The sequence below is a fragment of the Pseudorasbora parva genome, chromosome 11 (genome assembly GCF_024679245.1).
Source record: "Pseudorasbora parva isolate DD20220531a chromosome 11, ASM2467924v1, whole genome shotgun sequence".
Lineage (NCBI taxonomy): Eukaryota > Metazoa > Chordata > Actinopteri > Cypriniformes > Gobionidae > Pseudorasbora > Pseudorasbora parva.
Genome location: NC_090182.1, coordinates 22,272,599 through 22,287,516, shown reverse-complemented (window position 1 = coordinate 22,287,516; position 14,918 = coordinate 22,272,599). Strand labels below are relative to the sequence as shown.

Here is a 14,918-nt window from a genome sequence, read left to right as displayed (position 1 = left end):
GTTATAAAAGTTTGGGGTCTGTACTTTTGAATGTTTTTGACAGTAGTCTGTTATGCTCACATTTATTTGATCAACAATACAGTAAAACAGGAATATTGTGAAATATTGTTACAATGTAATGTATTCCTGTGATGATAAAGCTCATTTTGTCTTCAGTGTCACATGATCCTTCAGAAATCATTATAATATTCTGATTTGGTGTGCAAGAAACATTTATTATTATGCTATATCAGTTTCACTGAACAATTTCAGTGGAGCATTTAAGGATTATTTTATGAATAAAACATTCAAAACCATAGCTTATTTAAAGGGGGTGGGGTGAAATGCTGTTTCATGCATACTGAGTTTTTTTTTACACTGTTAAAGACTTGGATTCCCATGCTACACATGGACAAAGTTTCAAAACATACGTTGGATGTCTGATGGAGTATTTTTGTGTCAAAAACACTCCTTCCGGTTTCTCACAAGTTTCAGAAAGTTTTTTTTTTTTTTTTCGAGTATACCTTTGTATGACATCATTTGGGGTGGAATTTCCTTGTTGCATGATGGAGATGCATGATGCCCATAAACGTGCTTTACTGGAAAGGGAGGCTCCACTGCAGTCACAGGACTTCATAAAATCAACAATGTCACCAAAGAAGTGTGTTTTGATGGAGCAGTCCCAACGATTAAGGTTCATGGTCGTGCATTGAAAGCAGGCAGTGAGTAAAACTGATATGTTGTTGGCTATTGTTGCATGCACATCAGTAAATTACATGATCGTTTATCAATGGAGCATGTGATGCATGGTGTGTGTTTAAAGGGGTGGTAAAACACATTCTTTCGAAGGCCTGATTGTGTTTGTGGGGTGCACTGTAACGTGTTCATGATAACTGGCAAGCTGTGGGTGGGGCGCGGCCATTATGTGTTTTCAACACTGACAGGGAGTCGGAGCCTGCTGGATTTACAACACAAGATCATCCACTTCACCTGATATATGTTATGTGACATTACATGAGAGAACAGGGTCATGATTGTGTTCGTTGTTCGGTAAAGTTATCACGGGCTGTGGGCGTCCGGCCGCCGATATATGTTTATATATGTATATGCAACACGGAGATGGGGCATGCTGGATTTACAACCTATCATCCACTTCTCCTGATATATGTGACATTTTTTTGATTGTGAAATGTAATTTGAAGTGTATGAAACCTAAAATTAACATTAAAAGACACTGAGCTCAATTCAGTCTCTCACTCAATGTAATGAAATGATTATTTCATTACATTGAAGTATATTACATTAATTGTATTATATTATACACAAGCAAAATTATATAATTGTATTATTACATTGAAGTATATTGCATTATTTGCATTATATTAGACACAAGTAAAATTATATAATGAAATGATTAAATAATACAATTTAATTTAATCTTAAAAACATTTGATTATATACATTTAAACAGGGAAGAAAAGCTGTTTTATAGCTTCAGCTCCAAAGTTTCTCTGAATATCGCAGATATGCACGTACAGCTGGCTAATGAGAGCTCTGTAATCTGGGTCTTTATAAAAGGTGTTTATGGTGAGAATGGCACACTTGACATTGCGAGAGCGTTTCTGCGAACCGTGGAAAGTTTGATGAGAGTGACGAAAGGCTGTAGGAAAAGTGTGAGCGGAAAGCCCTTATAAGGAGATGGTTTAGGTGTGTTTTATGCAAATGACTGCTTGAATGTTGAATTCATGAATGTTTTGTGAATCAGGCAGAGATTTTCCTTGAGAACTTCTCCTGTCCGTACAAATACGAAATAATTCACACAATTTTTAGCGAATGAAACCCAGTGACTGGGATGCTGTGCATATGCTGATGTTTTGTTTAGAATATTTAAAGGTGCAGTATGTAATATGTATGAGGATCTATTGACTGAATTGCAATTTAAAGCTACACTGTGTAACTTTTTTAGTTTATTCTTAGCAAAAACACACAAAAAAAAAATGTGCTCATTAATGTATATTTACTTCTTTCAAGTAATAAAGTATTCTCGAAAGTTTATAATATGCCATTGAAAATACATACGGGTGAGGGGTTCGAATGCTGGTCGCCATGTTGCCCCTCCATCTTGAATGTACATTAGCCAAAAAGGGACATACCCGTAAATTCAAGCTTCGCCTTTCGCGTTTTAACACTCGATGGCACCGTGTCGAATGTGAAGAGGGGGCTTGCTTGAGACTGCTATATGAAAACCTGAAAGCCTTTTTGAAAGTCCGTTCCTACAATGTAAACTTTGCCTTACGCTAGTGATGTCGTACAATATACAGAATAACGATAGGACTGATAAAAGTTACTTTACTAAGATTAGCTTGCATTCGTCTGGGAATCTGATAGCTGCTGTTACCAATGAAATGGTAAAAAAAAAAAAAAAAAAAACGAACACATAAAACTATTATTCATTTTACATAGATGTCATAACCTACATGATAACTGACAAATTAGATAACTGAAAATTATAATAGTTTTCTAAAGTAACCTCATCACTTGAAGGAACACTCATGGACAAGGGCGAACTGGAAGCCATGTTAATCTTGGACTAAATCAGCCACCGTAGGAGTTAAAATGAAATTGGAATTGAGAGGAATAGAAACTAATATTCACTGGATGGTCATATACCCTTTCACCTCTAGATGGGGGAAAATACCACACAGTGTAGCTTTAATATACACCATATGTCAGGGATCAGGAAGTGGAGGACCCAGATGCAGAGTGAACAAGGACAGTTTATTAACAAGACAGATCAACAGACACAATGGGGTAGTGGATGAGTGACAGTCCAAACACCAGGGCAGGGGAAAGACACGACGATGACGGGCAGGGGAGGATGACCACTGAGACCAGTCCAGGCAGCCAATGACCTTCACGACAGCTTGGGAGGCAACACCAGGCAGGGCGGTGTTGGACCAATCCAGGCAGGAACCTGAGGCTTGATGTTCTCACCGAAGCAGGAGTCTTGGCTGACAGGCAGTGGAGACAGCGGCCAGGGAAAAAACACTGGACAGAAAACAACACAGGACACACACACACGACAAGACTCTAGACAAGACAACAAGAAACAGACAAACTAAGAACTATGACTAAATTAAACAAAAACTTAAAATAAAAACTGGAGCTAGAAAACGAAGAAAAATAAAACAAAACCAATCTCTATAAAAAGACTGAACTGAGAAAATAAAAGTGGAAAACAGAAAAAATAAAAAAGGTAAGCTATCAGAACCCAGAAAACTAAACAATAAGGCTAGAAGAAAAAAAACCAAACTAAGACCTGGAGAAAACAAGCAAAAATAAAGACAGAACCATCACTGGACTCAAAAACTCAGGAACAAAGAAAAAAACTGAAAATAAATTCAAAGCTAGAAAAACAGGAGACACTAAAACTAGAAAAGGCTAGACTAGGCTAGACAAGGAGCTAGAGACATGTACGCACAAGCAAACGCTCACAAACATACACAACGAACCAGCAAAGACATGAGGGAAGGTAGCACAATATAAAGGGACCAGAGCACATGAGGAACAGGTGAGCACAATTAGAGAAACGAGGACTAGACCAGACTAAACAAGGGGGCGTGGTAACGGCAAACAAGGAGGTAGGACAAGAGGAACACATGACAAACACAGAGAGAGACAGATCCAAGTACTAAGACACAAAACAAACATAGAAACATTAAACAAAGACAAAACAGACAGAGCTGCGAGGTTAGAACCCTGACAGTACCCTCCCCCCAATGGACGCCCCCTGGCGTCCAAACTAGGCAAGGGAAACAAAGGCGGTAACACTTGGGAGGGTGGGCGGGGAACAAAACTAGGAGTACCAGGGCAGACAGGAAACATGGGAGGCAGGACTGGGGAGGAAAATAATCTAGGGGAGTGGTTAGGGGCTGACCAAGGGGGTGCCGACCTAGGGAACCCACAAGGACCAGGAAACAGGGAGGGTGGGATGGGAGGGGTATTAGGCACCCGACCAAAGGCATGGGGCCTCTTCAATGGTGGGGACCTCTGACTGGACATGACTTCAGGGACAGATACTGGACTTGACACTGGGGCCTCCTCCTGGGCTGCACTGGCCTGCTCAGGGACTGACTCGGGAGCGCCCTCCTGGGCTTGACTGGCGTGCTCAGGGACTGACTCAGGAGCGCCCTCCTGGGCTTGACTGGCGTGCTCAGGGACTGACTCGGGAGCGCCCTCCTGGGCTTGATTGGCGGGCTCAGGGACTGACTCGGGAGCGCCCTCCTGGGCTTGACTGGCGGGCTCAGGGACTGACTCGGGGACACCTTCCTGGGCTTGACTGGTGGGCTCTGGACGGCCTCCTCTGAAGCGGGCTCTGGGACGGCCTCCTCTGAAGCGGGCTCTGGGACGGCCTCCTCTGAAGCGGGCTCTGGGACGGCCTCCTCTGAAGCGGGCTCTGGGACGGCCTCCTCTGAAGCGGGCTCTGGGACGGCCTCCTCTGAAGCGGGCTCTGGGACGGCCTCCTCTGAAGCGGGCTCTGGGACGGCCTCCTCTGAAGCGGGCTCTTGGGACGGCCAGCCTTGAAGTGTGCCCTGGGACAGAAGGTGAAGCCCTCACTGGGTTAGGAACAGGAGATGGAGCCACTGGACTCCGCTCTGGGGCTGGAGCCGACACGGGACTGCGCTCTGGGGCTGGAGCCGACACTGGACTGCGCTCTGGGGCTGGAGCCGACACTGGACTGCGCTCAGGGGCTGGAGCCGACACTGGACTGCGCTCAGGGGCTGGAGCCGACACTGGACTGCGCTCAGGGGCTGGAGCCGACACTGGACTGCGCTCAGGGGCTGGAGCCGACACTGGACTGCGCTCAGGGGCTGGAGCCGACACTGGACTGCGCTCAGGGGCTGGAGCCGACACTGGACTGCGCTCAGGGGCTGGAGCCGACACTGGACTGCGCTCAGGGGCTGGAGCCGACACTGGACTGCGCTCAGGGGCTGGAGCCGACACTGGACTGCGCTCAGGGGCTGGAGCCGACACTGGACTGCGCTCAGGGGCTGGAGCCGACACTGGACTGCGCTCAGGGGCTGGAGCCGACTGATTCCGGCCCTCCTGGAGCAACAGATGAGGGGCATCTAGAATGGCAGCTGACTTGCAGGCATGGGCTCTCCTCTTCTTCCGCTTTCGAGGGCATGACAATTTGTAGTCGACTGGCTCTGGCCTGACAGGTGCGGGCTCGACTGGCTCTGGACTGGCCGCTGCGGGCTCGACTGGCTCTGGACTGGCCGCTGCGGGCTCTGGACTGACAGGTGCGGGCTCGACTGGCTCTGGACTGACAGGTGTGGGCTCAACTGGCTCGGGTGGTGTCAGGATCTGCCAATCCCTGCGGTGATGCAAGTAATTGGAGAAGTTCCAGAAATCCAGGATCCTAAGTTGTTCCATTTCCCACTGTGGTAGGGGGTCATCCAGACAGATGTTGAACGCATCCTTGAGGGCTGCATCATCATACTCAAGGCCCTTAGCCATTGTCCAGAAGAACTGGGCGAAGGACCGCACTTCCCGGCCCTGTTGGCGAAGGGATGCCACACCCTGCTGGAGTGCCAACCTCTCTTGAGCAGTCGCAGGAGGAACAATACGGAAGCTCATTCTGCTGGGTCCTGTCTTGGCTGGTTCGTTCTGTCAGGGATCAGGAAGTGGAGGACCCAGATGCAGAGTGAACAAGGACAGTTTATTAACAAGACAGATCAACAGACACAATGGGGTAGTGGATGAGTGACAGTCCAAACACCAGGGCAGGGGAAAGACACGACGATGACGGGCAGGGGAGGATGACCACTGAGACCAGTCCAGGCAGCCAATGACCTTCACGACAGCTTGGGAGGCAACACCAGGCAGGGCGGTGTTGGACCAATCCAGGCAGGAACCTGAGGCTTGATGTTCTCACCGAAGCAGGAGTCTTGGCTGACAGGCAGTGGAGACAGCGGCCAGGGAAAAAACACTGGACAGAAAACAACACAGGACACACACACACGACAAGACTCTAGACAAGACAACAAGAAACAGACAAACTAAGAACTATGACTAAATTAAACAAAAACTTAAAATAAAAACTGGAGCTAGAAAACGAAGAAAAATAAAACAAAACCAATCTCTATAAAAAGACTGAACTGAGAAAATAAAAGTGGAAAACAGAAAAAATAAAAAAGGTAAGCTATCAGAACCCAGAAAACTAAACAATAAGGCTAGAAGAAAAAAAACCAAACTAAGACCTGGAGAAAACAAGCAAAAATAAAGACAGAACCATCACTGGACTCAAAAACTCAGGAACAAAGAAAAAAACTGAAAATAAATTCAAAGCTAGAAAAACAGGAGACACTAAAACTAGAAAAGGCTAGACTAGGCTAGACAAGGAGCTAGAGACATGTACGCACAAGCAAACGCTCACAAACATACACAACGAACCAGCAAAGACATGAGGGAAGGTAGCACAATATAAAGGGACCAGAGCACATGAGGAACAGGTGAGCACAATTAGAGAAACGAGGACTAGACCAGACTAAACAAGGGGGCGTGGTAACGGCAAACAAGGAGGTAGGACAAGAGGAACACATGACAAACACAGAGAGAGACAGATCCAAGTACTAAGACACAAAACAAACATAGAAACATTAAACAAAGACAAAACAGACAGAGCTGCCAGGTTAGAACCCTGACACCATATACACTAAACATTTTTTTTCAGTGGTGTATAAAGACCTACACTCTAAAAAATGCTGGGTTAAAAACTACCCAAGTTGGGTTGAAAATGCACCAACCCAACAATTGGGTTGTTTTAACCCAATGGTTGAGTTGTTCTTACCCAGCAATTGGGTTGTCTTAAGCAACATTTAACCCAACCACTGGGTTAAAACAACTCAACCATTGGGTTAAAACAACCCAATTGTTGGGTTGGTGCATTTTCAACCCAACTTGGGTAGTTTTTAACCCAGCATTTTTTAGAGTGTACATAGTGAACCGTTACCACTTTGGAATCAGCCATTTCTATCCAAATACACCAAACTGATCTACAAAGTGCTAGCTACTCAATGATGCCTCAGATTTTTGTCCTGCGTTGGCCACCGTAGCTTCTCTATGTGCTTCGAAAGGGAGGGTTTGAGCGGTTGCATTTCGCGGTTGCATTTTGCCACCTCACCACTAGATGCCGCTAAAACGTACGGTGTCTAGCTTTACTTTATGAACCTTAAGCTTAACTTTCAGAATCTGAAATGAGAGTATATTCCTACTATACCTACTGTATATTCCTACATACCTGATAAAAAAGAAACAAGAAAAAGGAAAGGAAAAGACAATGTAAAAGTGTGGGAGGCTGTTCTAATGGCATGCTTTTATATTTATAGCTGTGTTCCTCTCTCCTCTGTCAAAAGTCATTTAGACATAAGCTGTAATTACAGTTATTCATTTTCTATGGCACAATGAAACTTGGAATATAGAATGGTTCACTGAAATACTCTTGTTACAAAAATCAACTTGTATAATGCCCATCACACCTCCAAAATTAAACTGAAGTCTGGTCGCACTGGTAAGTGGACTGGCTAATTGCATTAGACATGTCTAATCAGTCTGGACTCCTGTACAGTGATTAAGTCTTTTTTTTTTTCAAGCTGAAAACAAGGTTTTGGATGGTGAATCACTACTTGCAGTGGAGCTGAGTCCAAGAATGGACTGTAGTTTGTACCAAAGCATTCTCAATTCAACACTGATGTAAGTTCACTGCAATTTTTATGAAGACTTTGGGTGCTGTGACAGTCTATGGACATTGATCAGTTGAGTTTGCTCCCCGTTTCATCTACCCATTTGACTGTATCTTACGCTTTTGTGTTCGCTTTTCTTCTTTACAGGCAGTTGTTTAGGCCTGCAGCACAATCAAACACTACACCCTTGTTTCATCTTCAATGATTCAGCTTGTGCGCATACAAACTCAACTTTAAAACATTCATGAGTGGAAGATGTTATGCAGCTTACCCTAGTTGATTTAGCCGCGGGCTACAGCCTTTCTCCATGTGCTTATCTTCCTAAGCCAGGAGGAGATTCTATGCAGCTGATGCATACTGAAACACAGTGTGCCAACATGTGGAGGTTTGCAAAATGACACACGTCGTTCCCCCTTCCCTCGGCTAGCTGGCAGAGTCGGGAGAGCAAATTTGGTCAGCGGGCGAGGACATTGATTTTTGCGGATCAGATAAGTTCCATGTTTAACAGATGTAGGCCAGTGGGACATGGTCCAAATGATGGCACTCTCTGACTCCGCTCAGAACTTGTTTAGCCCGTAAGTGAAGCTTTGGCAAAGAGGATGCGCCGTTCTGGCAAAGAGCATTGTGGAGCGTACGCATGAAAAAATGCTGCAGAGGTTTAAAAATCTCTTCTGAGCCAGTGAGAGTGGTGGAAACGTACAGAACGTCCCATAAAAAGGACTGTGTCTATGAAATATTTAATGTTTGAAATCCCTCAATCCACCTGCAGTTAAATGATAGGAGTAGAATTTATTTGGGCTTCCATGAATTAACTATGTAGCCTGATCTGCTTTCCAAAGATGTTTATGCTCACATTATTGAAGGCGTATATGCCTGACAGGCTTTGGCCATTGTGTAGCCATGACTGTATTGACATGCAGTGCTGCATGGAGCATGAACAAGCCTGATGTACACCGAAACCAACAGAAGAACTTCACTGCAAAGGCCTCTTGGGCGACAATACCCAAAAATGTTACTATTTTTAGCCCTGTAATGAGTCACTGGGGTTCAAAACAACAGTTTCCTCATCAACTTTCATTCATAGGCCGTAAAAAATATGGCCGATGCGTCTTGGCTACCTTCCACTGAAGAAAAGTGAAGCCGCCGACGTCCGATTATGGTGCTGAAATCTTGTGCTGATTTGGGACCCGAGTCTGCACAGTAGTGAACGCAGGATCGAACCTGCGCAGTAGATAGCAGGAAGTAGAGTCGTGATATCAAAATAAACAGTTCAAATCTCTTCCCGAAAATCATGAAAAAAGACAGTTGGTGCCTCAGTGACAACTTCACTCAGCATTAAATAACTAACTAAAACTAAACATATTGGCGCCAAAAAACGGAGTGTCTATTCACACTTACAAATAGCATACCTTGTTGGCAAGTGCTATTCACGCTAGCTCCACCTAACAATGCTGGCTGTGCAAAACAACATTTAAAATAAAACAAAACACACATAATTCAACATCCTCTGGCGCAATCAGTAAAGCATATGGCTAATATATCACTGTTTTGTCACGATCAACACGGGTCCAAGTCCGCCTTTTGCGGAGCTCGCTCTTCTCTCTTTTCTCATCACAAATCACATTGGAAAGGCATTTATTTTCAATAAAAAATAAGTACAGTAATAAAAATGTTCTAAAAGTGGAATTACAGTGCCTAACAAAATGTTTAATTATACTAAAAGTATTCATTGGGTAAGGTTATGGATAGGTGTAGGGAGTACGTTTAGTGTCCCATTAAGGCGGCATCCTTTTAATAATTTAAATAAAAATAATTATTCACATTCTGTTACTATTGCATCCTGTTAATGTACAACAATACTAAGGTGCAAATAGTATGTATCTGTCAAAATAAAGTATAAATGACATGCAATTACTACTTATATCACAAAGCTCTGCAACTTTATATGGTGTAAATAGAATATATCACTATTTTCACTTAGTGAATAACATCTACAGCTATTTGCACTTAGTGTAAAAAATATTTTGAGTGTAAATAGAATCTAGTTGCTATTAACACTTGCTGTATATAGCATCTATAGCTGTTTGCACTTAGTGTAAATAGCAATTATCATTAAGAAAATAAGCCATTTTCAGTGTGTTAATAAAATCTAGTTGCTATTTACACTTGGTGCAAAAAGCCTCTGCCTTAAAAAAAAAATAAAAAAAATAAATAAATAAATAAAAATGCATGATGTAACACAAACCACCTTTAGAAAAATTATTTGGAAGTGTAATTTGATTATTTAGTTTGTCTCACTTCCCATTACATTTCATGGAGGGGGCGTGTTTTATGAGCGATACTGGGACCAACCACCTGAGAGCGATCGAGACGCTTTGGCTTCACTTTTCAGGGTGCGTGCAGCACGCTTGCTTTCACTGTACTGATATATAAAACAAGTGAAATTATTAAAAAAGATCTTCTTTTGTGATCCACAGAAGAGAGGAAGTCATACAGGGCTGGGACATTGTGGGGGCGAGCAAATGATGACAGAATTGTCCATTTTTGGCCCAAGATAATAATAATAATAGTATCTTTATAATAAGATACAAATAAAAAAGATAAAATACAACAAACTGTTTGCAAGCATTATAAGCACAAATTTATTTTAAAATTATAACCAGGTCAAGTATGTGCTATCCAAATTTACTTGGTCCTACGTAGCGCTCTCATTTGGTACAAATCTAAATGTGTGCATTTTGTGCATTTGACTGCATTATATAAGTCACATCACGTTTCAGACGATAACAAATTCGATTTTTATTCCAGAAAATACACAGCAGTGCAGCATTTATTGAAACTGGCAATGAAGCTAGTCTAAATTTAAACCTTCATCAATTCATTGACCCCACGAGCAAACCACCAGCTAAGTGTGAACCTTTGTATGTGGAGCAGGACGTGCACGTCTGACCCAATCATTAGATTCCCAAATGAAAATCTATCGGATCAGTTTTGCGGTAAATGTTATTTTCTAGTTTAATAACGGAAAGTTGTGTGACCCTATGGTTACGTCAATCTGAATTTGCATCATCAAACTTGCATATACAGTATAAGAAGCTTAACATACTTAGAACTAAATGTATGATAAGCTATGATGATGTTGTGCTGTATGCAAGACAACATGGTTTCTGCATAGCTTAGCTTGTGCTTTGCTCTCGTGGTTACTCACTAATGTATCTCTTTAGTGTTGTGGCTACTGGGTATCTTTCGTGCTTGCTGCCACTTGAAAGTGCAATGTCTCTTCTGCGTTCTCCTGCTTTATCCAACCCCATATTATTCTGTGCTGCTTTTAACCCAGCCAGGAATAACGTCACTGCGTGTAGAATTTATTAAAATGTATTTTTTGCACTCCATCTGTCTAATTCACTCTGCATATAGACACTTTGATTGCGTGTTATGTTCCTGGTATTGCATTTGTCTGTACATCAATAAAATAATATGTATAAAATATAATTCCTTATAATATGATATTGAGAACATGATACTAGCATTATAAATATGGAATTTTAGATGCATTTAAATTCATTTTTATTATTAAACAAACCTACATAACCCACATAAATACAAATTCCTCACCTTATTTTGGTTCACTCGTTTTTGGATTTTGTACAGGAATCCCTTGTAACTTGTTCACCTCTAATGGAGCTGTTACTTCACATTTTACTTTACATATTTTCCCACTTCTTCTATCCTCTCAAAAGCAGCGTGTCGATTAATTAATAGCTGGCTAATTTAATTTTCCTAAAAGTAATAACTTGTTTAAGCACGAATAAAGACTGACAAGGCAAAGTTCTAATCTGCCCAAAGTTTAATTAGTCTCAGCGAGGTTTGCATACAAGCAGACGTGGGGTCAGGGGGAGAGGACGCCCGAGCGAATGGCAACGGAACGAAGAGGTTGGGAAGGGTAGAGCACAGACGAGTTGGCGGTGGGAGGGGGCTCCATCAACTCTGCCTGTCTGCTTCCATCCGTGCACAGGATCAGCAAGGGATTGTGGGAAAGTTGGAGTGTTGGTGTTAACTGTCAAATAAAGGCTGGTTTTCCCACTGCTATCCTCCACACCTGTCACCCAGGGCAACCTGTGTGTTGTGGCCTGAGTGGTTGGCTCCCCTGGGTGGCTTTAAGGCGCAGCCAAAGCTGAAAATCAATTGGCTAAAACTGTTATGGAATGAAGCGAAGAGGCTGCATATATTAGGGATTCGCTTAGAGGGCCCTGGGGTAAATGAGCAATGAGCTATTGACTACAGTATAGCTCTCTTACAGTGACTGCACTCTCTACTGGAGAACATAATAATAATAATAATGATAATAATAATAATAATAATAATAATAATAATAATAATAATAATAATAATAATAATAATACATACGTTTTTTTGTTTTTTTTTTGTTTTTTGTTTTGTTTTGTTTTTTGCGACATATGGGGACATTTAATAGGCGTAATGATTTTTACAAACCGTATTTTCTATCCCCTTACACTGCCCCTTCCCCTAAACCTACCCATCACAGGAAACATTCTGCATTTTTACTTTATCAAAAAAAAAAAAAAGTATGATTTTCCTGTATGATTTATAAGCATTTTGAAAAGTGAGGACATGGCCAATGTCCTCATATTACACCCTCTCCTTGTAATACCTATGTCATACCCATGTCATTATACACATTTGTGTCCTGATATGTCACAAAACACACACACACACACACACACACACACACACACACACACACACACACACACACACACACACACACACACACACACACATGTTGGTCTATGTGGTTTACAGGGACTCTCCATAGGCGTAATGGTTTTTATACTGTACAAACCGTATTTTCTATCCCCTTACACTGCCCCTGCCCCTAAACCTACCCATCACAGGAAACATTCTGCATTTTTACTTTCTCAAAAAAACATCATTTAGTATGTTTTTAAGGCCATTTGAATTATGAGGACATTTGATATGTCCTCATAAACCACATTTATAGTGTAATACCCATGTAGTTATACAAATTTGTGTCCTCATAAACCACATAAACAGGCTCACACACACACACACACACGCACACACACACACACACACACACGCACACACACACACACACACACACACACACACACACACACACACACACACACACACACACACACACACACACGCACACGCACACGCATACACACACACACACACACACACACACACACACACACACACACACACACACACACACACACACACACACACACACACACACACACACACACACACACTCACACACAATAGACATTTACAGTATATTAAATGTATAACCCTGAGTCCACCCTGAATATAACAAATATAATAACCTGAATGTAACAAAATAGAAGATACAAGGGAAATAATTGCCTCTCATTGATAGCAAGGACTTAGTACAGTGGATACTGAATAATAGCTTAGAATTTTTTTTTTTCATCCTGATGCACACAAAAAGCTTATTTTTATTCATTACTGTCATTTTGATCAAATTATTATGAGTCTTTCATATGAAAATCCTCCACCTGCATGTCAAATAGGAATTTTTACCTACAATGAAATGGTCAAATGGACATTTTGACAGCTGAACATTTGGACTTGGAATCAGAAAACAGCTTGAACCATGTATGTATATTTCCATCCATATCACACCCCAGGGGTGCGGCAGTTGAATGAAAATGACATTAAGCAAATCTCTTGTGCCAGCTCTCCATCACAGAGGAAAGGAGCAGAGAAAACGCAAGGAGCCCAGTCTTAACACATCTTTCCTCTTTACTTTAGACAGCACCAAATGTCAGATACTCATCTGGAAATAATTTCCATTCTATTATGGTGACAAGGGGCCAGCGGAATCTAATTAGCTGGAGAAAAAAAAGTGCTAGAGAGCTGGATTGGGAGTGATTGGTGAAAGGGGCAGTGGTGCAGGGCCAGCTCTCAAGCCTTCAGGCTCAGCGGGAACACTCCTGAGGTTAACTCCAACTGGAAGGAAGGAGATAAGAAAAGGAGACCGAGGGATTCAGGTGCCGTGTGCCAGAGACGAAGGTCTCTTTTGGTCTGTCAGAGCTCAAGCGTAGTACATTCTTCCCTGAGTGATAGTAAAAGAGAAATATAAGATCTAAGAGCAAAAGTCTATCTATCTATCTATCTATCTATCTATCTATCTATCTATCTATCTATCTATCTATCTATCTATCTATCTATCTATCTATCTATCTATCTATCTATCTATCTATCTATCTATCTATCTATCTATCTATCTATCTATCTATCTATCTATCTATCTATCTATCTATCTATCTATCTATCTGTATCAAAAAGTGTAGAATGTGTGAATGTTTCCTTAAAGTGTGTGATGGTCCAATATAAGGGACAAAATAATGGCATCTGCTGCCTCAAATCAAAGGCCTTTCATAAAGCTCAGACATTTTGGGAAATAAATGTTTCCCCTCGAGAACTCGCCATTGTGCCTGCCCCCTTTTTCGCATGCACACTAAACTAATCTAATGTCACTATCAGAAGAAAGGTTAGGTTCAGTTTTTGCATTTATATTTTCCAGACAGAGATTTTAACCTTTGCCGATCAGACCGTCATTTTCTCTTCTTGTCATGCCATCCAGCTTCGGCAACCTTTTATAGTGAAGATTAGCATCCATTACACTGATTGCTTACAGTGAACAAGGGAGAGAAAAGGCTGTAGAGTTGTTTGTGCAGCTTTGATTGACTATAAAAGTGAGGCTTCATGATAAAACCGATATGATCCCCATTATGCTTTTCAATAGTAAGGTTTATGTTTAATTTGTTATTTAAAAAGATTTAGACAATGAATTCTGTTTAATGCTATAGACGGTTGAGTGTTGTTGTTGATATTTATTACATTTTTATTACATTTTTATTACATTTTTATGATTATTATTATTATACAAATAATGTTCACACACACTTGCGTTCTTCGGAATCAACATGAACCACTGCCAAATTTTCTACATGTAATCATTATGATCACAACTTGTAATAACTGCTTTAATGAGATCATTGTTTCTTGCTAAATGAAAAGATGATTTGTATTGAACAGTACATGTTTGACATATGGCCATTAATTTAAATTCACCTCTGAATACAGATTATGTTAAATAGTAATTTAGTAATT

At 41.6% G+C, this 14,918-nt stretch overlaps 1 protein-coding gene across 2 annotated transcripts in view; it reads left to right on the top strand.

Moving 5' to 3' along the window:
• Nucleotides 1-14,918, top strand: part of pcdh1b (protocadherin 1b) — a 228,579-nt gene that overhangs the window by 205,456 nt on the left and 8,205 nt on the right. The window lies entirely within an intron of this gene.